The sequence below is a fragment of the Geospiza fortis genome, unplaced genomic scaffold (genome assembly GCF_000277835.1).
Source record: "Geospiza fortis unplaced genomic scaffold, GeoFor_1.0 scaffold11, whole genome shotgun sequence".
NCBI lineage: Eukaryota > Metazoa > Chordata > Aves > Passeriformes > Thraupidae > Geospiza > Geospiza fortis.
In genome coordinates, this window is record NW_005054304.1 from 9303703 (window position 1) to 9330554 (window position 26852).

General features: G+C 38.0%; 1 protein-coding gene across 1 annotated transcript in view; it reads left to right on the top strand.

The window, feature by feature from the left end:
• The first annotated feature begins 9900 nt into the window (after window positions 1–9900).
• The window catches only part of BMPR1B (bone morphogenetic protein receptor type 1B), a 185649-nt gene continuing 168697 nt past the window's right edge, over window positions 9901–26852 (top strand). Inside the window, exon 1 of the mRNA XM_031066363.1 lies at window positions 9901–9946. The gene's annotated coding sequence lies outside the window, so the exon portion shown is untranslated. The remainder of the gene's footprint in view (window positions 9947–26852) is intronic.

A 26852-nucleotide genomic window follows, 5' to 3' on the forward strand; every position in this document is an offset into this window, starting at 1 on the left:
AGTAGTGTTTGAACTTCTATCATTTTTTTTTCTGAAAATAACAGTAATAGAATTGATTCCATCACCTTCCAAGGAAACAAGTTGAAAAAGAAACCTCTGTGGATTAGTAGTCCAGACATCAAATATATTTTGCAGACGTTTGAAACCAAGCCTGAGTCAGCTACAATGGAAGCAGGGAAAACCAAGAAAAATTATTTGTCTGTCTGCATTGCCAAAATTGTTGGAAAAGGTGAAAAAAATAAAAGGTCTGCAAATATGAGGAGTGGTATACCAAAAGTAGAACATTTATTTGAACACTCAAGATTGATGTTAATTCCAATATATTTTCAAGTAAAACATTCAGTTAAAGTGATTTGCCTTTTAAAATTTTATCTGGTGTGTTTCTTTAAAAAGAGAGTGATGCATTGGCTTTGAGGCAACTTGAATTTCAATCTTTGAGGAAACTGTTGAACAGTTACCATCTTAGTTTTCGGCAGTTAAGTCTTTAACAGAAAACTTAAATTTAGAATTAGAGAAAAGCCTGAAATTAGCTTATCTCATCCTATTAGGCAATACTGGAGGAGTTACTAGGTGGGTTTATACCACTCTTCACTGGTGCTGAAGGACTTTTTGTTGGGCTACTTTCAGTTAATGCTTTGCAGCCCCCCATGCTGCAGCCTCTACCAATTAAAGCATTTGGGGTTTTCACCTGGGAAAGGAGCAATTTGCAAAGGTGCTACCAAGGAGCTCACCATGGCTCATTTAAAAATCCCAACAGGTGCCATCTCAATATATTCATTGTTGTTTTTTGAGTTGTTCAGCAGAATCCTATTTTAAGGCAGATGATGATACTCACCTTCTGTGAAGCTCCTGGGAAGGCTTAGGGGGCTGTGAACTTGAAACCCTTAAAAATCTGAGCCACAAGTGGAGGAAACCTTTCTCATGGAAATTTTTTAGCTGGCAACTTCATTTTGAATCAAAGAGCATTTGGCTTAACCCATTTTACCACTCACCTAAAGTATCTTTAGTGAGCTGTTTCACTGCTTTGAAATCCTGGTTTGACTTGGTTTAGAGTTAATGTTTGTTGCAGTGGTTACAGCAGGCAGTGAAAATGAGGCTTATTTTTTTTAAGGTCAGTGAAGTATAAATGCAAAGGAGATTAAAAATCAATTATTAAGTCAAGATTTCCTTTATTCACATTCTATTTACGCTTATCTCTCTTTGACTCCTTCCCTTTAAAGTATTGTACTAATGTAGGAAATAAAAGATTTTCCTTATATTTATTTACATATTTTCCTTATATTTATTAAGACAATACATTTCTGTATTATCTTGGGTTACAGGATTTCTCATCTCTCCTGAAAAAAGTACTCAGTAAGTCCGCTTAGCCTGTATGAAAGATGAGCATCTGCTCTTCATACAGACAACTTATTTCTTTATTATAATGATTCTGTTATGAATTATATCAAATCTCTTTTAAGGAAGAAATCTGTATTTTGCTCCTTCTGTAGAATGGATATATAATGCAGGAATTACAGTATTTCACCAGAGATGCAAGCAGAAATCCTGGAGAAGGGTTGCTAATCTGAATGCAAATGTTCTGTGCTAAGTGTGGGTTATTTTGCTGAAGGGTGCATGTGCATGCATCGAGAAACACTGTGATGGCATGAAGAGAGTTTATGGGCACAGCTGTGTGTGGCGAGGCGTGGCCCTTCAGCTGGAAAATTATGTACTAGGATATCTTCACTTTTATCTTTGTGTCATAATGTCTTTTCTTACTGAGGTAATTTTTAAGGAACTTTGAGAAACACAGAGACTGTGGTTGATGGGGAAATCAACTTAGCAAATCATTAACTTCAACAAATGAAACAGTAGGAGAAGGGAGACACTGCAGTATTGAACTAGTGACTGTTCTATGTGTTTAAGAAAGGACAATAGAATACCATGTTTAAAATTGTAGACTAAAACCTCAGAAGTATGACATTAGCATAGGCTTTACTGCAAATACACTATATTGAAATGATGAAAAGGGACTCACAAATCCTTGATTGTACAGTTATCAAATGCTGGTCAGAGAGCTTCCAGCATTTATTGGAATGTCAGTGCCTTCTGAAGTGTTTTTATACTTGTACCATATTTTCTAAGATGATGGAGTGACTAAATATTAGCTAGATGTTGTGCTTTTGGGAGTCATGAATTTCTGGAAAATATCCCTCTGCTGTTGAAGAAATGAAGTTCTGTTCTGGGGAATTCATCTGGAAAGAACATTTCTTTGGGGGTGATGGGGACCATCTGTGGAATTCCAGCTACGTGAAAACCTGGAGCAGAGATGGGCAAAAATACACCGGGATGCAGGCAGCTCTGAGGAGGTCACTGTGGTAACCTTGTTTAGAGGAAAGGTCTGCATACATGGGCTGACCTTCTGACCCTTAATAATTCAAGAGTAATGTCATACATCTTTCATGCCTGTGCAGCATTTCTGTGGCATAAGGCTTCTAACCATTCCCAATCTTCATATAATTTACAAATGCATCTTTACACATATGCAATATACACACACAGAAACCCTGTGATTGGTATTTAGTATCCTGCCTATGTAGTTTGAAATCATTCAACTCCTAAGTAAACACAGGCAAAAGGAAATGTGCTCCAAGGTTCAAATTGCTTTTCTACTGCAGTGATTTAGTAACTTGCTTTGTGTGTAGTGAGGTGCATATTTTTTTTTTGTTTGGACCATTTGGTTCACAAATGACTTCGTACTCCAGTCTTTTGCTGCTGTTGTGAGATTTCATCAAGCAAGCAGTGTTTGTTCTCACGTGCGTGTTTGTTTGGTTTTGGCCATCTAGCTTGAAATTCCATTGTATGACCAAATTGCAATGGAAGCCCCCACCCTTTTTCCTCTCCTTCCTTCAAGGCAATGAATTTTGTTCATAAATGGAGAAGATCTGGCTGTCATTTCTCTTGTAGCTTACCTAGCAATGTGGTTGTGCCCTTTCAGAAAGGGGCTCTCTGTTGTGTCCCCCTCCTTCCATCCCCCCAATTCACTGTGTTTTATTTACTGGTGATCTTCTAAATGGAAAATGCAGAGATTTGTATGAAGCCTAAAAATAGGAGAGAAAGGTTTGTGCTCCTTGTTTAAAAGTCATAGCACGTCATGTTGTAAACAAGGATTTAGAATTTACTCTGATTTTTATGCTGTTATTTTGGCTTTTTTTGTTTTTCACTGCCTCAGCCCATAATGGACTGTAATTCTCATTTCTCTGGGTGTTTCTCACTAACTATTTACATTGTTAGCCTTGTTTAAAACAGGAGAAAAAGCACTGGAGTTTTGTAACTCTTTTTGGCAGCTTTTTCCCATTATATTAATTATTTTCTCAGTGGCATGATCACATGCATGGATAATTTTAACATATTTCACTATTTTCATAATCCTATTGATTCAATGGAAGCTTTCACATTTACAGAGAGCACACCCAGAATTGAATGCTGAATTGGATAAACATTTTTCTGTTTTAATTGGCATTCCATGGTTATAGCTTACTGTAACAACACTGATTTAGAGATTAAGCTGAGAAGATGAGTTGATCAGCACACACCATCTTGACACATTTTGATGCAGTGTGTGTGTTCAGTGAGAAGAGGATTGGGTTTGCAGTTCCTCTTTGGAGCACTGTTGTGGGGATCCTGCTTGCACTGCTGTGGCCCTCAGTGTCTTGGGAGAACCACCTGCAAGCTGCTTGTCCTTAGCCAGGTACTTGAATTAAGCAATCCCTCTTGCATCAGCAGTCACTGCAGAAGAGTGCAGCTGACTAATGGGCACCTGCTGCTCCTCTTGTCCTTCCTCAGACCTGATTTTGTGTGCTTCAGCTTTGTTAGACCACTCTGGAGGACATCATTGAGTTGACATCAAGTATGTAAAACGCACTTCAAATATACATATGTGCATTTGTCATCAGGAATGCAATAACTTTGTTCTCTGTCTTTTCCAGCATGCTTCACTTGGTGTCTACAAATTTCAGGGAGCACATCCCACTCTCCTTTACAACCTGTAGCCTAGGGCTCCTTTCATCTCTAACGTTAGTACCCATCAGCTCCACGTGGAAAATGTAGCTACACAGGCCCAGCATTTTACCAATAGTGCCAGCCAGTTTGTGTGTAGAGAGCCAAACAGATCTTTGGACTCAGCCTAGGCCTGAGGCTGGAGCTGAATTTCCAGCTGCTAAGTGTAGGTGGAAGCCACAGTTAGACTCTTAATCTTTGTCCTTTGAAATGCGTTTTCTGACTCTCCCTCTAAACTTATGTGCCCCAAAATAATATTGGAAGTTACTTTAAAGCACATACATAGATGACTCATAATGTCAACACACATGATTTTTGTAGTGCCTTTTCTCCTCTACTTTGGAGTTAAAAACAGCACTAGAATGTTTCAAGTACTACTTTCATGACTGGCTGGAATATAATATTCTAATATTGAAAAGTCTGATAAGTCTCAATACAGCCATGTAAACTTAAGGGATATTTATATACACACATTTTGTGTGTACTCAGACTTTGTTCAAAATCTTTAAACGTTGACTTTGATTTAAGCAATTACATCTATTTAATTACTAGATTTCTTCTCCATGGAGTAACTGGTAACGAGTACAATGTAACTGCATTTCTACTGATATGGAAGCATTAAGACTCTCTGAAATCAAATGGATTATTAATTATACATTGAAGCTGCTTCTCAGGTGTTCAAATATCATAGATTTTTGCATTTGAAAAACAAAGAGCAAAAACCCTGAACAAGCCAACAGCTCTTCCCAAAACATGAAAAACCCCAAACAGACTCGTTTACAATAGCAAGCAGTGCTGGTCCTTGTCTTTGTTGATTATGATTGTTCTGTAGCTTATTAATCCTGGGATAACTCTGACCTAGTTACATGAATTATGAATTAAACTTTACTCCTTGAGCATCTGATTTGTGGTACTCGTGTGCCATGGAAACGGTGACAGCAAACACAGAAGCCAAATTCCCCATGTTCCTTATCTTTGCAGTGCCCTTGCAGGGACTTTTCCAGCTGGAGGAGCACAGCTTACTCCTTTTGTACTAAGAAAATATTTGAACATATTATTTCAAAAGTCAGCCTGAAGTGTCTTTTTTTGTTGGATTTCTGTTGAAAACACGTGGATTGTGTTTCATGCTCTCTGTTTAGATAGGTGCTTGTCATTCTAACAATGAGCAAAGAAGGCTCAGTGTGTGAATGCCTGAATGGCACAGGGCCACAGAGAGGGAGAGGATGTTATGGGGGAATGTGGAAAAGCATGAGCAGGGAAAGGGCTTCATTGCATAGATCACCTGTGGTGTTTTTAGTGCCTGCATCTTGGAGAATCTCTCAGATGGCACTAATTTGCAGCACAGTAAGTACAGAAAATAGGAAGTAATTTAAGAAATGCATTGCAATAGGTGAGCATTAATGGATAGCAAAACTGTATTCTGTAACAACGTTGTAAGAAAGGGCCTTGTGTTCTTCCTGACAACTTAAGCACTGGCAGCCACAGGAAAGCTGGAAAACCTCTGGAGAAGAGTTTATCCATATCTATGGATTATGGTTAACATGGCAGATTGTCAGGATCTTATTGCTGTGTGCTGCAGTTTGCTTTAGCATTGGACTATGTGGGGGGTGGAATATAAGATTTCACAATTGTTACTGATTACAGTGGTCACTGATGACACTTTCCTGCTAGAATCTTGTCCTTCCAAGCTTCAGTTCTTCACATATAAAGATTCATGTCAATTCAATGTTTGCTGGATCTTGTGTGTTATTTTTTTAAAATTTTTTATTATTATTTTGAGCCTCTGCTTGTCTCACTGATATGCCACTAGAAAACTGTAAACTTCAAATTGGTCTGGTCTTAGCAAAAGCTGTACTTTTGTGATCCTACCATATGAAATCATGCAGTCTATTAGGAGAGGAGGAATTGATTTATATTCAGATTCATTTTTTTTTGTCTACTTGTAATTAGATTGATGTGCCTACTCACCATCTTGTCTGTACTGCAGTTCTAATTTTCCCTTATAAAACTGGTAGGTAGAGACAGCTGCAAATGCATTGAATTGATTCCTTATTATCATAATGTTGGGTAATTTGAGAACTCAAGCTGCTGTTGAAAACTAATGTCCAGAAAAATTATCTGGTTTTCTATAATCAAACCATATATTTCTATATGTTATATTCACACATGTTGCAAAAAGATACTCATGAAGTTTTCTGTGCATGGTTTGTTTTTTGGGGATTTTCTTGGTGTCTTGTGGAGGCTGCTTCAAGTGAAATCATGTGTTCCTCATGCTGTAACACTTTTCTGTAATCTATCTCCCTTAGAAACTTTCTAATGGCACCTATTAATTTTCTCCATAGATTTCAAATACTATTGATGCTGAATAATGTATTTAATTAGCCCCAAACTTTCTGTGTAATCATTCCAATCTGTGCTGCTCTCTCAGCTTTTGCCTCTAAGGCTGACAAATGGCAGGAGGGGGAAAGGGCACTTTCCTGTCAGTGGCTGTGGAGCCTTTGGTCCTTGGGTTGTCAGAGCAGCTGTTCCTTCTGAAAGAGCTGTGAGAGAACAATGAAAATACTACTTAGTTTCATTTAAGAAGTCAAAACAACTATTAGCTGTAGCAAAAAGCTTCCTTATCTTATGAAACAGGACATTTTTATGGTTCCTGTAGTGTTTTCCATCTTTTCATTGTAATAATATCAGCTTATTTGTGAAATCCTGGATTCTATCAGTCAGAGCTAAGTTCACCTTTCTGTGTCTATTCTTGCAGGGTCAAGAGGAAAGATAAATTAGCTCAAAATTATAGAAGTGTTTTTTGTGCAGTTTAGAGTAAATGCTAACTGAATCCTCTTCACATTTTTATGGGCATTATATTGGCTATACCCCAGTTCTGAGGTCAGGCACATGGATGTTAAATTGCAGCTGTATTGGTATGGTAAAGGACAGTGTGAACTGTACAGCTTAAATTTTTTATTTTTTTTTAATTTTTTTTACTCATTCTTGTCTTTTCTTTCTTTCTGAGTATAAAATTAAGGAATTTTTAAGCCAGCCCACAGAGATAACATATGGTCAAATGCCAGCTGAACCATTTGTTTGCTAGGCAGCTCCTCTAGATCACAGATAGAAAAAATCAAGTCAGTTAAGCAGAAGACTGAGAAGCATTTTCGAATAGGACAACATGCTTCTCAAAACAGGACAACAAGCTGGGAGCTTACATGCAGTATTATGGATAAAGCAGGAAGAGAGACCAGTCTTGTCAGTCAATAGTGAAATTCACCACCATTTGTGTATTTAACATTAGCTTAGCATGGGAAAATTCTTCTTTTAAGGACTCCTTTAAAAATAAGACAGAATCATATGCTTGAAGGTTATAAATGGAAATTGTTTCAAGCAGGAGAGGCTGTGCTGTGATTATTGGGGACATTCACCTGTGGAGCTTACCTACTTGAAACCAGTCCCTGGTATCTGCAGGATGGAGTTGAGAAAAAGAGTAAAAAGGTCTAGAAAAATGGTTTCCAGAGATTTTAGAAAACAGGAAAGTCATGTGAAAATATCCCTATGACATTTTTGCCTGTTGCTGAGCGTGGCAAAATTGAGGAGGATATTATTGTCCCTTTGTGGGAGCGAAGGGAAGAAGCTGTCATTCTTTACTGCCAACCACCCTGTTTAAACTCCTTCAGAAAAAGACTGTGGAAATGCAACTGCTTGCATAAATTGTCAGCTCCAAATAAGGTCCCCACCTATCTTTTAACTGTGTAGGAGGGCAGAGTCAAACAGATTTGAATGAGTTCCGACTGGACATGGGAAAAGGTTCTTCACTGTCAGGGCTGTCAGTCCCTGGCACAGGCTGGATGCAGGGAGAATGCTGTGGCAGCTCCAGAGCTGTGTGAATGCTCTGAGGAGGCCAGGAGAGTTTGCTCAGGGAGGTTTGCTAACTTGGGAAAGTTTTTGGTGCTGCTGAAAGTTGCTCTGTTAAATGCGTGCTGTTAAAATAATTTGGTGATGAAATACTGGTACACATTGGATTGAAAATAAATTGCTAAACCAAACCTTTTCTACCTGTAACTCTGTGTAAATACCAGACAAACCTCTAGGATGTGTAAACACAATTTAACAGAGTATTTCAGAAGAGATATGACCTTATGTGCACAAATTAATGCATGTGAAAAAGCAGAATCCCTAATATTTGTGCCCTTTTCAAAACACTCAGCAATGCAAAGGAAGCTTTCAAAATCTCTCCAGTGAATTTTACCGAGTTTTAATATATGTTGTATATTAGAGATGCATGTGAGTTTCTGAGATATCAAAGAGGCATTTTTGGGGTCACAGACTCACCATCAGCAGCTGGTCTCTGTTAATTAGAAGCAAAAACAAATGATCACAACTACTTCAGTAGGATTTTTATACATGACTCTTCACAGAATAAAAAAAATTCATGGAGATTTCCTTTTATCCCGGAAAAAGGGAAATGGTAATGTATACTGTGAAATAACTATGCCATTACAAGCTAGTTGCATATTTAAAATATAACATCTGATTAGTGACTCTTAATTACCTGGCTGTTTTCTTTAATAACAAACAACATTAATTTCTCCTTTCAAACATCAGCTTATTAAAACTGTAGAATGACAAACCTGCTGTAGGAACAAGGACAGCTACTTGAATTGGCCATTATCAGCAAGTCAGTTGTATTTATGCCCTTGTAAAATTTCTAGGTGTTGTTGCACTGTGGAGGAAATGATAAGTATTTGGCCACTGTTTGGGAGAGGAATGAGCTTGAACCATTATCTAACTCTCGAATTGGTGTTGATATATGTAAAACTACTTCAGATAAGATAAGCAGTGACATTTATGGTTGGACTCAATGATCTTAAAAGTCTATTACTGACCTAAATGATTCTATGATTGTAAAATTTTTGGGAAGCTGTCTAAATGAATAATTTCTGCTCCACATTCTAGTGTAATAATTGAGTAGTTAATTGAAGAGCAAATATAATGAGGTTCTGGTCCTTCTTTTCTCCTTCCTTCTCTACTCTTGTGCTTTTTGTTCAATATGGGAAATTTCTTTTCCTTGCAACATAAACTTTAATATGCTTGCTCTCCAGCAGCTTTCATCATCATCCTTCTGCAGCTCTTCTGTCCTCTTCTGCTTCTAGCCTCTATGATTAATTTTCCAGCCTTGTCTTCAGTCCTCTGCAGCTCACTGAAGCTGCAATTGCTGAGGACTTCAGTAAGGCTTTTAAGGATGGTTATACTGCAGAATAAATGAATCTCAGTTTCTCTACTGCTTATGAGACTCTTGCTCTTACGCTAAGACTTCTAGCTTCTGTTGCCATAAAAATCCCACCCTACTTCCATGGAAGGGCTTGAGTTTGTGCATTTGTTACAACAAGGAGGAGTGTTGATCCTTATTTTAGAAAATATGTAAATTATTAGGGGATCCAGAATTATTTTTAGTCATGTGTATGATGTAATCTCATTCTTCTGGGTCCTCTGTTAAGAAGAAAAGGAATACTGCAGTAGAAGATTGTGTAGTGGATTGAAATATTGCCATTTTATTTTGGAAGTGGACCTAATATATAAAAGTGTAATTTTCCTTGTAAACCATTGAATATTTGTTGAATATTTTGCCATCAGTGGGCTGCAGTTCATAAGAGCATTTGCATGTTACTTCTTAAAATAAAGTAGTAAATACATAACTGCTTATGTGCCATCAGTGGGTGTTTTTCCAGAGAGCATCATATTTTTGCCTGAGTATCACACAAGAATTGGAAGGTCTGTATTATTTTGTAATGATTTAAACCTTTTTTCAGAATATCACTAATCAGTAAAAAAATGTTCTTTGCCCACAGGGTGGAGTTCGTTTCTTTTGTTCCTGAGAGCTGAATAGGAGAAAGGGACATTTCAGCTTCTCTTGATAAAGGTAAGACAGCATCTGCTGATAAGGATAAGACACTGTTCATTATTATAATAGAGCTCATAGAGAGTTTGTCGATGGAGGGTTTGTTTATTTTGGGCTTTTTTTCTCAACTTTTGTGCTTTGTGGTAAGTGCAATGTGTGATAATGTAACTGGTATTGGGAATGGAATGTGTAACTCTACCAAAGGTATCAGTAAAGGCTCTGAAGATAAACAGGTACCTGTAGATCAGCATGACAAAGTGGAGAGCAATTTGTTCTACTGCTGGTACTTGTGATATTTTCCATGTGCCACTGAACTGGCCTGCCTAATTTCACTCCATCTTGCCTCCACAAACTCAGCAAGGGGTCTTAAAACCAGTAGAGTTTTCTCCATGACGCTTGTCAGAGAAATGTGTAGCCTTGCCTGCTGCTACCTTCACTGCTCTGTATTGTTGTGTGAGAGTGCAGAGGTTGATGTGAGAGAGAAGGACCTTGAGGTCTATTTTAATTGAGATAACACCTTCAAAATTAAGCAGCAAATAATTATCGTGCTTGTCAGAAGTACAAGACAGAGAAGAGGATAAAACTCTGGAAGTCTACTTTGGGACATGCCTAAGGGACAAACAAATCATCAATGGCTCTTTCTTCATGTTGTGCTAAAAGGTCTGACTTTTTAGAGATTTGTGTGTTGAATTAAAGCCTGCAAGAAACATTTAGAAGTAGAGCATGTAGCTTAGTGTCAAACAGATTTTGACGCAGAAATCTACATAGGACTGTCTTTCCTTCTTTCCATTTGGCAAATTTTGGAAAGTGGGGGTGGGTTTGATGTGACAACTGCTAGTTGTGGGGTTGGTCTGGTTTAGCAGTGACCATCCATGTGACCTTCATGCAATGTAGGTAGAGAGTAGAAGTGTGGCTCAATTTCTGTTCCAAGGGGCTGGAATTCATACATGGTCATTTCTAATTAGCCCTGTGACAGAGGCTGCAGGCTCTCAGTGAAGGTGGTAATGTGCTTTAACCAAGTCAATCACTGCCTATTCAGTGACTGCATCTGCAGATCCACTTTTGACTTGTTCAGCAATGAATTTAACAGGATGGTAGAATGAAGGCTCCAGTTCTATGTTGATATTTAGGCTATCAGGAACAGCATAGCATAAGTCTACTTCTTGAAAGTCAAATAGTTTGGAAAAGAGGAAAAGACAACTCATGTTCTGTGATTTTTAAATTTACTCACCATGTATAATCTCACAGGTTAAACTGTTGTTGGAAGAATTCTCCATCAATCATGAAGGGAGAAAAAAATTTCCTGCAGAAGTGATACATTTATTGAAGGACTTGTAGACTCCTAGTAAGGGAATATGTTAAATTGCTAAAGATGCAGGGTGAAAAATTGCTAGGCTAACATACATGAAAATGTATTCATAATAATCTACTGATAAATTAATATGGCCTGAGTTTAATCTCATTCTGGGAAAACTCATGTTCAAGGAAATGAGAATTTACTGTGTTAGGATCTAATAGAGTATGATTTCTTTTTCCTTTCTTTTTTCCCCCTTCTTTCCTACACTGGGGAACTCATGTTAAGTAATAAATAAATCTAAGAAAGAACATAAACTTAAATATTTAATAGTACATTCAGTGTTAACTTGCTGGTTACAGTCAAATACTTTTCTTCCCATCTTGGTGAGAATCAGTTGCCTGGGTAAAGCACTGCTCTCTGGTGAAACAGGGTACTCTTGTATTTTCTGAACCTTGAGCAGAAGTTATTGCTTCTTAGAGGTTGCTCCATGCTTCTTGTACATCCACTAAGCCTTGCTCATATACATATTTATTTATTTATTTATTTATTTGTATAGATATGTATTTATATACAGAGCTATACATAGGCTGGATTGGACTTGCTGTTTTCTTTCTCTATTTATAAAAGAAAATCAGTATATCTGGAGTCTCTGTGCTGTGTTCTTCCCATGGCTGCACAAACAAAGCAGCAGTACTTTGCTTGCTTTTTGTTTCTTTGTGGAAGAGCTTGGAGTTCACACTTAAATTTACCAGTATCCAGCAGGATTTAAGGACTGCATTTAATGACAGAAATTCCCAAACATAATCGGTGGCAGATTCAGTTCCTGGCTGTGTGAACTGGTGATGGTGTGTAGCTATGGGAGGAATCTGAGCTATACAGGCAGGATCAGCTAACAGTGCCATGGAAAGTTAGTTGTAGTTGTTAAGTTGTGATGCTTCCCCATATCATAATTATCACTTCATCTTAAATACTTCTGCAGTGGCTGCAAGCTTCATGAAGGAAAATCATGTTAGCTGTTCCCTGCTCCTACCTGCAGTCTGGTCCAGAATGCCCTTGAGTATTAATTTAGATTTATTTTCAACATGATACACTTCTGTATTATACACAGATAGTCATGTCTGTAAATTGGGTGTGAGAGTAGGACAAATGCTTTAAAAGTCTGCTTAAAAACGTGCCAGCAGCCTGCCAGCTCAGGCTGCGAAAACTCAGGTCTTTGGGAATGGAAGGCCAAAAACTGCCCTTCAACTTTTCCTACATCTTCCCTCCTAGTTATGATGAGCAGTGTAATTTTTTTTCACCAGAACATAGTTCAAGTTCAAGCCAACAATCCTCCCCACTTCTTCCTAATTCTTTCCTCCCTGAGCCTTAAATCAAAAACCCCTGGGGAGAGCGACACTCTCCATACTTGTCTGGTGTATGCTCAAACACATGCATGTTCTGGTCAGTCTTCTCCCTGAAGAGAGAGCTGTGTCAGAAAGCAAATGCTGTCCTCAGAAATAATATTTGCCTCAAAGGAGCTTGACCTGCTTTGTGATGTTTTTGGAAACAAAGTGCAGGAATAAGCATTATATTGTAAACGAAGCGAGGAAAACAGTGTTGCTGTTTTCCTAAAATAAGAACAGAGCTTTAATACTCCTGAAATGTTTGGTTTGCTGGGGGAGCTGAACTTTCCAGGAAGTTGGATGTTGTCTTGACTTGTTTATTTTGGATATTTCCACTAATTGATTGTAATCTAATTATCCACATCCTAAGCCAGGCCTCTGAAACAGCCAGTAACTACAGTTGGAAAGATTTGTTGTTATTCTTCCATTGAAGGAGGAGAATTGAGAGGTATTTATATTTTCAGTGGTGTATAAAACTGCAAGTGGAGTCACAGAGGCAGTGAAGTGTGTGATGTTTTGTGTCTGGGAACTATCTTTCAGTAACTGTTCTCATGATTCAGTTTATAGGTGCATGTTATAATTTTGAACAAATATCAACAGGGCAAGGCTGATTTGTGTAGAAAATTATGCAAAGGGACATTTTGTTACCTTTCCTGTCTCATATTCTAACAAAATAGTCTGCTCTTGATTACTGGTAGGCCATTTTCAGCTCAGGAAGGTGACTAAAACCTTAATGCTGGGGAATGCACTTCTTTCTCACATAGTGGCTCATTTTCTTTTGTTTCTAAAAGGCAATGAGTCCAAAAGAGGGAGGTTGGGGAAGGAGTGGATGTTGCTGAATGGAGTGGAACAAGTTACTCAGTTACTCATTCTTCAGAATAGCCAGAAGGTAAACTAAAGTGCACTTGAAAACCATGCTGGTAAAATACCCCATGTGTAGTTCAGGCTGTTAAATACAATGTTTACTATTGACTTTTTTATTGGGTTAGAGAAAGAATCGACCCCTGAGAACACACTGGGAAAAATGTGCCGTGGAGGATGTTAAAAAGTGCCAGTGTAGAGCGTAGTGCTTTGCACCCTGCCACAGCCACCTAAATGTGTTTGAGAATATACATGTATATGGATTTGTTCAATAGACACACACGTGTATATATATAAATATTCTGTAATAAATATACATGCATTCATATATAGGCATATATTGTAGAAAGCAGGAAGATGTGCAGGAAGCTTTTTTTTTTCATTACAAGAGGAAAAGGGAATGAAGGGGTTGATGGTATGATTTACCAGCTAGACTGAAGTTTGGATCAGACTTGGAGTGAGATTCTGTTGAGATATATATTTATAATGCAGAGGGAGAAGAGAGAGAAAAAAGCTAATCAAAGGTCTCTAACGTAGAGGAAGGAGAATTTACAGTTCTTGAGAAATGTGGAACAAGTCTGACACCACAGACTCTTCATGGATAACCTGCTGGTTAAAGTATTAGTTATGATGTGATTAAAAAAAAGACTTATTCAGGTATTTATGAAAAGATGAAAATTGGGTTAAACAGTGGTGGCAAGACCAGGGTAATCTAACCTTTGCAGCCTCAAAGGATAAAAAGCAGGATGTAAACACAGAAGCTAAACCCACCTTATCTTGGTACAGAAAGTACCATTTGCATCTCCCCTGGCCTTGGATAAAAAGGCAAACTGTGAGATGGCAAATAGAAGTTCTAGCCACTGATAGTGTAAACAAACCTATGGCATTAAATGAGATGAATAATTTTCATCACAAGTGCACATCATGTGGATTCATGGAGCTGTAAATTCACTGTTGAAAATGTGTTGTGTGGCAAGTCCAGAGTAAAAAAGGAGAAAGCTGAATGAGATTTTAATTTTCCGGAGTTGCCAGTAGCTGACTGAGACTATTTTAACTGAATCCTGGCATATTAGTAAGAAAATACTGATTACATCAACCAGTGTTGTCTAGTAGAATAGCAGAAAGCACTTTGGAAATAAGTTGGTCATTTTAGTTCCCTGGAAGCTATTAACCTATTGCTGTGACTACCTAATGCACAAAAGTGTAACGTGTTGTGCCAGGATAGTACAACAGAAGCATTGTGATAATGTCATAATTTCTCTTCCCAGAAAAAAACCTAATTTAGATCACTGAAATCAGTGGGACTGAGGGAAACAGCTAAAATAGATCAGGTGTTGCTCCCCTGAATAGTTTTAATTGGACCTTAAATACGTTCCTAGGTAATGTGGTTGGAGCTGTAACACATCTGTCCAGCATGTTTGGGACACTGAGATATTCAGCAACCAAAGCTCTTCTGTGTGTCATGGATGAACAACATATTGCAAATACTGAAACCACACGTGGGGACAGTACATTTTGAAAATCACAGCTCTGTGTCTGGAGTTGAATTACTTGTGTTATATACTGCACAACCTGTTGGCACACTGAATTAATGTCTCTGGAGACCTACAAAAGGAATACTTACTTGGAGAATTAGAAGTCAAAACTAAAGGACTAAGCCTGCTGTAGAGATCAGACTGCTGCACTGAGAAAATCAAAGTCCATGTGTGTGATTTAAACCATGTTTGACATGCCAGGCTTTGGTTTCACCAGGAGACTCACTATGCTATTTGGCTATGTTTTTAAAACCCACAAGTGTAAATTAGAACGAGCTAATTTTATAATCATTCCCAACAGACACACAAGTAATTTAGTCTCAAACATGTTTATTTTATAAAGACACAATCATTCAAAAAAGAAGTGCTGAGAAACCACAAGTGGTTTGAGCAATAAAGACTTAGAGCTTTGGCAAACACGCACATGTTTAAAATGTGGTAGCATTTGTTTAAAAGCCATGGAGTGTTCTGTCTCTTTCCTTGCAGCTTTATGACTGTCCTTAAAGAGTAATACCAAAGAAGTGGGGGGTGGAAGAGTTGTTTTGTTTATGGTGGTATTAGTCATTAATTTAGTTTAAATTCCAGGAAAAACCTCAGTTGTTCAGCCTTGAGAAATGAAGAACAAAATCATTCTTGTTTCATATGCTGCTAGAGGAAGGACTGTTCCTGACACTGAACTGAGACGGGGATTTAAAATATCTTTTTTTTATCCTAAAACTCGATGGATTGTTTATTCTGAAGAGACAGGGATACCCCTTCAGTAGCTTGAAGAAGAAACTGCTCACAGGGTATAAATATGCCATGGGGAAGGGGCACAAATACATTAAAATCCAGATTGGAACATGAGCTTGTATAGAAGTCCTTAAAAAGGTGGCTCAGCAGTTAATAAGCAAGTTCACATATGTCATGACTCCCAAGAGGTCTCTGACATTTTTTTTGGTACAACCCAGAAGGAAAAAAATATTTGACAGTTAGAGAAGTGCTCTACAGTCTTTGGGCCTTACACAATGCATGATATGATGTTATAACTTTTGTAAAATAGTGGGAATAATAACAATACAATTTAGGGCTGGAAAACTGCTCTCAGAAACCCTGGACTTCGTGAGAGCAGAAAGCTTTATCGCACTAAGCTCACAAAGACTAGTTAGTCTTTTTGGTTCTTTTACTAGAAAGATTAAACAAACACCTTTACAAGGGTTATAATGTGCTATCAAAGGTGAGCTGTAGCCTGCTTTGTTTCTTTACGGTGCTGTTTAAATCAATCTGTATTTGCCTCTTTCTAAGCAGTACTTTGCATTCTGTTTTTGACACAAGTATCAACTTGGGGGGGGGGGGAGTGGGAAGGGGAGACATTTATTTTACATAGAGTAGGTTTAAAGCTTTTTCTAAACTTTTCGACGATTTTTATATACAGCAAGGTAGCAACCAGACTTTTTACATTTCCCATTCTAAATTGTTAGGATCACAAAACTAATCCTTCATCAGGCAATGTATCATGTTTTAGGTTCAGGTTGTCTTGCTTCTGCAAGAAGTTGTTCAGCGGCATCTGAAGCATAATGCTGCTGGAGTTAATACATCAGTCTCTATTTCTGGATTTTGAAAAGTCTTCAAAATTCAAGCACCAATTTTTCAATAAAGGTAGTAGGACTTAGGACTGTAACTTCTTATAAGCTTTTAAAATTTAAAGCCCTGTGCAAAGTAGGATGGTATGTTTGGGAAGCCAAAGTGATGTGAATTACAAAAAAAATTGTAATAAATGGTTCTTTTAGATGCCAAATCTTTCTAGCATTTCCATAAAACTTCTAATATAAATTAGATGTGAGTATTTTGTTAAGGAATATGTAGCTAGAATATTTATTTTAGGCCTTCAGTCCAGAGAAGTCACAGATTTAAGGAGTTTTTAGGCTTTACGGAATATCTTAAAATGCAGTTAGAACTTTTCATTCAATTTTAGGTAACTTTTTAACATCATGTGGTTATTGATTTTGTTAAATATACCAGACTCATAACTTCAGTGAAAAATCCAATTTTTAACTTGAGTGGAGAAATATTGCCCTGATGAGATGTTAGTGGCTTGAGGAAAGGAATTGATATGAGTACTTTTGTCAGATTTCTGCATGAACTCACTTTGTGCATGTCTTCTGCAGTGTTTTAATATTGGTAATCAGTTTTCCAGAACAGCCTAAACTCTAATTCCAAGCCTTTCTCTGTGGTCAATGTACAAGGCATTGCTCTCACTGCTTTCTGCTCCAATAGGTATGCCTTCACATTGACATTTCCCATCAGAAAATGTGTTTTTTCAGTTGCTGAGTGCAGGTTTCAAGATTTGCCTCCAAAGCTGGAAATCTCTGTGCAGCAAGGGGTTACATGTGGTACATTTATGTCCAGCCAAGGCCAGAAGAAAAGGCACCTACTGATGGCAGTGGGTGGTTGAGCACCACTGGTTGCATTCTCCCCTAATATATTTCTGTACAGCTTTTCTTTCAGTTTTCATAGCTGTATGCTAGAAATGTGTTTTTGTAGTTTTAGTCATTAAAAAGTGCTGCCTTTCAGTTTTTGCAGCAATACATAAGACACACTGCTCTTCTGCAAAGCTTTTAATGTACTGTTTTATAATTAATGTAATGTTTTAATGCAGTGTTCTAACACTTCCATCTGGCAAAGTTATTTTTTGATACTCAGACATCAAAATCCTCAAATGGCTTTGATTGACCAATCTTCGAATTGGTATTTGATTTCAAGTAGTTACTAAAGTTGAGTAAATATGTTTGCTTCCTGTAATTTTTAATTACAGGAATTTTTAATAATCTAATATTTTACTTACATATTTAATTGTCTGTACATTATTTGCAGTGTGTGTTTTCCTCTTTAATTTCAATTTCCTTTTTTTCTGCCTCTAAGACATGTTGCACATTTTGAGGTTGGATTTTGGGCTTTTCTTTTGGGAATATTGGTTTAGAGAAACAGGAATTAATGTTCAATATGGTCTTTGTATCCCTTTGTTATGAAAAGCAGATGGAATGGGTGATTCCTACTTTTTTTTACTTTAATGGCTTTCAGCTGCATTGAGCTAGTTATGTTTGTTATAAATATCGTTCACCAGAAGAAAAAAGCTAAGCAATCAATATTGCAAAGCTGCAACAACAGAAAGTGTCACTTTGAGAAAATAAGTTGAAAGAAGCCGATTTCAGTCTCAAGGTTTCCACAGCAATGTTATTTTTGATTTTAAAGTATACATATCTATAACACCAACAAACACATGAAACCTTTGAATACTGTTATTCCACATACATCTCTGGCATTTATACCTATGTGAAGAATTGCACTGAACCCTAGTACTACAAAAGAAAAGAAAGGACCTTAGCAAACGTGGTACTGTGTGGAAAGAGCCTCAGGGCAGCAAGTAGACATTCCTTTTTTTTGGTTTCATACAGATGTGAATTGTGAGACTTCTACTTTCCTTTTTTGCACCCTTCTATGCTTTTAAAATGTTTTCACATATGTAAATATCGTAATTGAGGCTTTGCATATGAAGACCACCTAGAGAACTTATTTTATGAGGATCGCAGTATTGACTTGAAAAAAAAGAAATTTTTTGATGCCTGAAAGCAAAATAAGTAAATAGAAACACAAGGTAGACCTTTGACATTTTCTAGCTCTGGGCAAATAAATATATATATATATATATAAATAATGCAAGCACCTTCAAAAATTATAATGAAAGACAATCAAGTCATTGTTCTCATGCTGAAAAAAATTACACAAAGACAACTTTAGGAATGAAGGAGTGTGCATGGGGAAATGGATGAAGATTGGACACTTTGTTGTCCTACTGACGGAAGATGCTGAGGGGTGTAAAGGAAACAGGAGAATTTGCAAGATCCTAAAAAATGGAATCTCTTGGAGGACAGAACACCCAGCCCTATAACATTTTGTGGTGAAGTGAGTTTGTTAGGGTTTTCTAAAATGGACACATTTAATGTTGGATTCAGCCATGTTTATCTGTAAGCCAAGAGTAATGCAAAATAATCTAAACAAAAAGTAGTGGCAGATATGGAGATTTAGGAATTTTTTTGCATAACTCCATGAATTATGAAATTACATTTTGGTTTTAAATGCTAATATTCTGTAAATAAAGTTTAAAAAAATCCTCTGACATCCAGAAAGTTTAATTTAAGTTTTAATTTTTCCTAGTTGCATTTAAATATATTTATAGGTACCATTGTAATATAAAGTTCAGCAGTGCAAACCAAATTCACAGTAAAGGCTCTCCACCTGAATGTATGCTCTAAGAACTTTATACCCAGTTTTCCTCCATTAGTGTATGTGTAGTTAAAAGCTGCAATTAAAATGTCATCTGAGATAGGTGAGCAATGAATTTGTTTGAGACTGATCTGAGTCCAAAAGATTAAACAAAAAAAAAAAAAAAGGATCCTTCAATACTTCAAACATGATGCCTACTTCTCTCTGGCTGCCAAAATTACCCTTGAAGACCTCATTTAAAATTATAGAGATTTACAGCACTTATGTGCATAGTCAACAAAGGGAAATGAAAATGTAATTGCAAGCAGTCATCACAAGCTCAGTCTTTCAGTTAGGTTCAGTTAAAAAAAAACCAGTTTATTATGAAGTGACATGGCAAAGTTGGCAGGATTTTGTCAGTCTAAGTTAGAGCTGAATCAGCTGCAGGTAAGAGATAAAAGGCCCAATCCATACCCCAGTGAAGTGAATTGAAAGCTTCCCAACAGCTCTAAGACTTTAAAATTTGCCAGAAGATTTTGACTGTGTGTGGTAAAGATTTTTTTTTTTTTAATTTCAGTAGTGGTTAGAAACATTGTTTATTTACATATATTTAAATAAGAAAAAATATGCTGTGGAAGTCACTGTGTTGATCCCAGACATTGGTGCCTGAGCCCTGGCTGTTCTGGAGAGTCCAAAAGTGCCTGTTACCTTGTGAGGCTGTGCTCATCAATACTTGTCACTGCATCTGTGCCCTGCAGCCCAGCCAAGCCCTGTGCATTTGAACCAGGTCAGATGTGAGAACTTGCTCATGTATTTGTCAGCCTGGCAGAGCACACAATGATGTATTTATAGCTGCCTTGTACCAGCTGCAGGAAGAAGGATGATACCTGATCTGGCATAAAATCTACCAAGATAAAGTTACTTAAAAAAAAAAAAAATTGAAATTTATTTAATGACAACAGAATGGTTTGATACCTGTTAATGGTTTGCCTTTTTTTTTACCATGAGCTTTCGCTGTTTTCTGAGGTACTGAGCATCCACAAGCTGCAGTTACCATCTCATTGAACCACATATTGCAATTATTAATACTGCATATTAATAATTAATTGATATTAAATATTTGTACTGTACTGAAGTAAACTGGGCTATTTTCTGGAAGATAGTATTTGCCAGGGTATAATTTGTTGAGATTTTTTTTTTCCCCCCTTTTACTGAGGGAGAATTTTCCATGACAGGATGTTTTCTCCTCTCCCTTCCCCCAGTCTGCCCTCCCACACAAAATTGTGGTTTTCCATGCCATGATGTAAACACTTTTCATAAACAGGATTCACACTATTAAGATAAAATTATGCAAGAGGAATTTACTCAGGCATGATACTTCTCCTCTTTATCAGCACAACTGGTGCCATGGTGAACCTGACTATGGAATATGAGCAAGGGAAATGACAGAAATTCCATAACACTTGCTGTTGAACAGGGAGTGATGGCCTTATTGGAGTAATTGTTTGTGGAACTGCACCATCAGAGCAGATGATAGTGCACTCGTGTTTCACATGGGGAAATCTTATCAACAAAGGGTCAAGACTTGTGCCCTTTGAGGTATTTGTTAATATTTCCAAAGTTTGGTCAACATCTGGGCTTTTGGTAGACACAGAATTGTTAAAAGTTTGTTAAAGAGGAATGCAGGGTAATAAAAATGCACAGTTCAGTTCTAAGAAATGGGATGATCACCTTGGAAAAGTGTTGGAAAAGGTAATTTAGGGGAGGAAAAAAAAATTGTGAGAGGAGGTTGTTTCAATTGCAAGTGCATGTGCACACATGCTGCTCTTCCATGTATAATCACATTACAGTCCAGGATAAAGTGAATAGAAAAGCCTATGCAGATTTCTGTAAGTGATCCCTGCAACATGAGATGTGGGATGTGAAGAGCTCTGGTGAACGCCAGTCGGGTTTTCCTAGGTTAAAGAAGAAATGACATTTTCACTTCTTGATTTTATAACACGCTATCTATACGGTTTATGTCAATAAATACATTGAAAATAATCTGTCATGAGCTGACATTTGCATGCAGCTGCAGAAGTGTCAGGAATTTCAGAGCACCATCTTGTTTTGCCTCTCAACTTTCAGCTCTGACTCAGGTAATGCATTGCTTATATGTAACAATTTGGGAGCACCCAACATCCACTGGTGACAATTTTCATCAAAGAAATGCAGGGCAAGTGTGCAGATTTAAAAGGATTTTTAGAGCATATTTGTGTTGGTGGGACCATTTCAATCACGTAGTAATTGCCCAAGAAGGGTTTTGCGCAACTGCTTTCTTACAGTTTCACTGACTGCTGACCATGGGCAGGAGTCAGATTACTGAAGAGGTTCTTGCAGGGACTGTATCGCCACAAGTAGGCAATATCAGTGCTCAGGCAGCAGAACCTGATGAATAAGATAAACCCCATATAAACAAACAAGCATATCCCTTGGCTGTAGGAAAGAAGAGGATGGTGTTAAGGTCACGTTAAAGCCCTGAATTGTTTAGGAAAGCTTACATCTCCCAGCTGGGAAACATCACACAGACAGTTCAGAATACACCAAAGTTTTGGCTTAACAGAAACACAGAAAGTCAGCTTAGGTAATTTTATCTGCTGTGTTCCCTTGGGCCAGGGCTTTGGAAAGGAGAGTAAGATCTGTCATTAGTCATCGTTGCCTCTTGTGAGCTATTAATTTATTATGCTCTTTTATGTCTGCATGCTCTTTTGTAAATAGTGCTTAGATTAAAGTTAAGTGTATGTATTTGTAAAAAACAGATGGATTGGACTTTCTTTTGCCTCTGAGTAGAGCTGGTACCATTTGTACTCACGTTAAACACCACTTCTCTGCTGTCTGTGAAAAGTTTGGTAAACTTAGAAGCAAGACTAATGGCTGGTGAGAGGAGCACATTGCAGAAACTCTGATTCCAGTTTTTCTCACTTTTATTAATAAAGGAACAGCCAATGTGTGCAGGATAACTTTAGTGACTTGGTAAAACTTCATATACACACCTCTGAACTTGCAAAGGGCTTTTGGGAATGCCTAAGTGCTCCTCCATCCCAGGGCTGTGTGTACATAGTCATGAAATGGTTGTGGGAGAGCTTTGTAAAAACTCCTGAAGGATCTTTCAAGGTAAAGTGTAAATTTAGCATAGTTTTTTATTAAATAATATCTCAGCTATTCCAGCTTTTGATCCTGTTACAGCAGTGCCATGTGTTGAGGTAAACAGGAGCCTTGGAAACACGGTGTGATGCTGCATGATCAGCTGCTCCAAAACCTGTGAATGAAACTGTGCCCTCGCTGGAGGGAGTGGAGCTGGGATGCACACACAGGCACCTCTCGAGCAGGAGGTGGGCTCAGCTCTTACAAATGACATTAAGCACAAGCTACGTAACTATAAAAGTCTCAGGCAAATTTGACTTGTCTTTGGATGAATCAAACACATTCTGCGGCTGATGCAGTTTGATGATGAGTATTTTCTGACTTCATTATGCCATACGCAGTTACTGTACTGGTTTTAGAGTACTGGATTCAGTAAAAGATGAATTAAGAAGAAAAAGAATTGTGAAGATATCTCACTGTGAATTCTGGTATTCAGCAGCTCCAGGCAAGCGAGGGAATGACCCAAAATTAGGATGCATGTTTAGTTTAGTGTTTTGGCAAGGTAAAGGGTAGGTTAACAAGGAAAAGATAGGATTAGATAAACTCCTAGTATAATTTCTCTTTTAATTTCTCATTAGTTTTTGCCATTGGGTATAGTTAGCTGTGGCATGCCTTTATGCTTTGTGTTAAAAGGTGGTGTTGTAATTTGTATTCAGGCTTTGGAGTGAACAGATTTCTGGCAGAGGGAGAGTTCTCTGGAGAGAATGGATCCTGAAAGGAGGGACCTCAAGAGAAACCAGACGTGCAGAAAACCTGGCCTGTTACTACAACATGACCTTTTCCATGCTGTGTCTTGGTTCCTGGCTGTAACCCTTGAGATGCAGCTTTTTTTTGAGCTTTATTTATGTCCTTTTAATGTCATTTTGTCCATCTTTTGCCTGTCAGAAGTGTACAATGGAGGTTTTGCAGCTTAGCAGCGTCCCACTTATTCCTGTTGCAGCTCCTTAAGAAAGTACAAGAGTTGCTGAGAAAGAAATGAAGCTTTGAGAACGTGTCCCTGGAGATGAAAGGAGGGTGGCAACACAGGCAGGGGTGATTTGGCACTGCTGGAAGTTGTTGTATGGGTTACCCAAGTCAAACTATGTACTGGTGTAACAGTTTGCGTGCCCTTCTATGAAAGATGAGATAATTCTGAATTAACAAAAGTTCTTCACCCTTTCTCAGATAAAAGAAAAGCCAGTTTCAGGCCTAGTTATAACATTGCTACTAAGCATGATGGAGCTTCTTTATCCAGGGCTCTGCTTTCTTCTGAGTGGGTTTTTGGGGAAATGGGTTATCCCAGTGTTGCCAGCAAGGTTGTTCCACAGCACGGTGAAGAGAGAAGATAACAATTTCCCCACTCATACTCCCTGTGGCATGCATGCTTCCACGGTGGAATGCTTCCCAGCTCCTTCTTTGTTATTGTAGCTGGCTGAATGTTGGAAATGTGCGGGTTTTTCGTTTGCATTGTTCATGAACAGATGGCCCAATTGCCAGTGGTTGCTCTTGCTGCTGTTCTCTTCTTCTCAGGTGCCTCTTGGAGAGTGTTCCCAGCTGAGAGCCAGCCTCATGTGCTGCTGGGAGGGTAATGCTCCAAAGCTGGAGAAACCTGAGAAGGAGACACAGCCTTCCTGAAAGTAATAGATGGTTACTGTTTCAAATACAGGCAATGGAAAAAAAAAAAAAAAAGATTCCTATCTACCACGCAGCCTGGGGAGGGAAGGCAGGGTTTTCTTGAGGGGGAGAAGGTGTGTGTCTGTGCTGTCTGAAGGGAAAAGAGGTGAAAAGAGAGATGAAAAAGAGAAAAATGGATTGGAGCTTTTTCATATCCTACTTAATCACAGTCATATGTCAGGCTGTTGGAGAGGAGGAGGGAGGGGATGGCTTGATGAAAAGCGTAGCGTGCTGGAATTCTGCGAGTGAGTTGTGTGGTGAGTCCTGTGGCTTGCTCTGCCCTGATGAATAGAGCCTTTCCAGAGCTGCCAAGCCCGAAGCAAATGTGGTCAGGGATTTATTATGAAATGTACCAAACCTTGGCATGGGGCTAATTGCATATAACAAGAAGCGTGCTGGAAACTCAGACCTGAAAGGTGACCAATGCAGAAAGTATTCTATATCTGACGCTGCTGAAAGAGGTTTTGTGCAGGGGAATGTCTGTATGTCTGTGCTTTTTGCTAATGAGCTCCCAAACACAGCTGCATGTTTTCATGTTATTGGTTTGGTTAACATAGATGTAGCTTTCTTTTTTTGGTTATTTCTTTCACAGCCAACAAAGAAGGAGTAATTGCTATATGGCTGTAATACCTGGAGTTCTCAAAGGAAGTTCATGGGTGCTGTCTACAAATTATCATTTGAAAGAATAGAGTGGAAAGGTATGAGCTTGGATACTAACAAAATACTGCATCTGAGAGTTTGAAACTTGCATATCAAAGTTACAAGGGACAGCAAAAATTAACCTGTAGGCCTTGTAGAGAATCTCTGTTCAGTATTCTCAGTGGTCGAGTAACTTATTTGTACATCAAGACTGGAGTTTCTTTAAGTCTGAAAGTTTCTTAGAGCTGCTAAATCTGTGTCCTTGTACATGTGATGCTCACTATCATATTATAAAGCATAGACCTGCAACACAGTGACATTTAATCCAGTGAAAAGCTTCTTGCCTCCTTTCAGTGCTTCTTCCTGCTCTTCATGAATATCCACAGCTGCATTTTGAAATATTGTGTTGGTCTTTAGCATCAGATGTAGTTAACCTTTTTCTGTTTGAGACAGAGACTACTACTTCTGTCTTTGAAAGCCATCAAACTGTCCAAACGGGTATCATTAAAAATCAGAGGTCCTTCAAGGAAGGGCAGGAAAAGAAAAACTGGGGAAAAAACAAACAACCAATCAAGAGAACCACAAAAAAACCGCCCATGGGATGGATTCAGGACTTGATTGACTTGATGTTAAGTGATCTAGAAGCTAATCAGTAGTGAAACGTGCAAGAAATAGAAACAAAGGCTACAAGATTTTATGCTAATATTCTCCTTTGTGAAATTGTAAAGTTTGTTGACAATTTTTTTTTTTTTTTTTTAAGGAGAACAGCTTTTGGGTTGATGTTTTGGCCAAAAAACATAAATCCATTATGCTGCTCTTCTTCATAGGACATCTGCTTCTCAACATTTTTAAGACTTCCTCATCTAATTATAGGGTCTGAAAAAAATGTACTAGCTCATTTAATTTTCTCCCCGGTGGTGCCAGATTTGCTCTACAGTGAGGTATGAGGGAGAGGCAGACATGCAAACTACAATATCCCGTGGATAGCTTCTTGAAGGCTTGTACTGCCTTCATCTCACTTTCCTGTTATGCTGATGGTCAGGAAAGGAGGGATTTACAAATGAAGCAAAAGCAATCTCAAGCAAACACAAAGTAAGCACTCTGCACATATTTGCTCTTGTTACAACCAAAGCTTTTATATGGATGGGCAGTATAAGGCGCTTGGTTCAGTGATTGTGTTAGCCCATAGTAACTTTCTGTGCAAATACTAATACAGGCCAGATAGGGTGTGCAAAATTAAATGTTATAAAACTGTCCCAGTGTAGAGCCTTCTTTTAGTACGAGACCATTATAAGACATACCGAAGTTTTTAGTACTTAAAACATGCAGTATTTTGTTACCTGAATGTTGTTAGATTTAGTCCTTTCAAAAACTTTTCTTGCTGGCTTTAGCAGCATCACAGAAATGCCATTTTCACTCAGCTCTTCTTGAACCATTTCCTAAATCTCTGAACAAAACTTGTTCTCTTTGGCACAGAATATATGCATGTTATATTTTACCTTTATTTTCCACAATAAATATCCAAGATTTTTATAAAAAGCTAGAAAAAGTTTTGATATCAAAATGTTGGTGTAAATTTGTGAAGATGTTACCAGCTAGATCTGAACACATAAAAAGTTGTATTTGAAAGATACTGAGAAAAACGAAGGAAGAGGACCACAAAGCCAGAGGGTCTCTATATTTTTCTGGAGGGCTTAATCTTCCAGAGCAGAAGCTGTTGACAGCTACTTTCATACTTCATCTGTGCAAGTCACAGTAGCTTTTGTACCTATTGCACCTTCTGTCCATTAATAGCTTGATCATCCTCCTGTTGAAGCTTAGCAGAAAATTGTGCTGGATTCCAGCAGAGCTGAAGCGTGCTGTAAGTGAGGGATGGTGATGAAGGAAGAAAAACAAATGCGATGATAAATCATCTTCATTTGCACAGGCATAATGGTTGCACATCAGACAATAAGTTCTTCTGATCTCTAAAGTGTTCCTTCTGTGCTGCCTTTCTAGCAGTTGTTCAGAACAGACATGATGGGATGCTAAGTCTTTCAGTCCCTCACCTGCTTTCCCCAGAATAAGAGTGGAAATGGGATATCCAGTGGGGTATTAACTGATTCCTGGAATCAAATTTTTAACTAAGTGGTAGC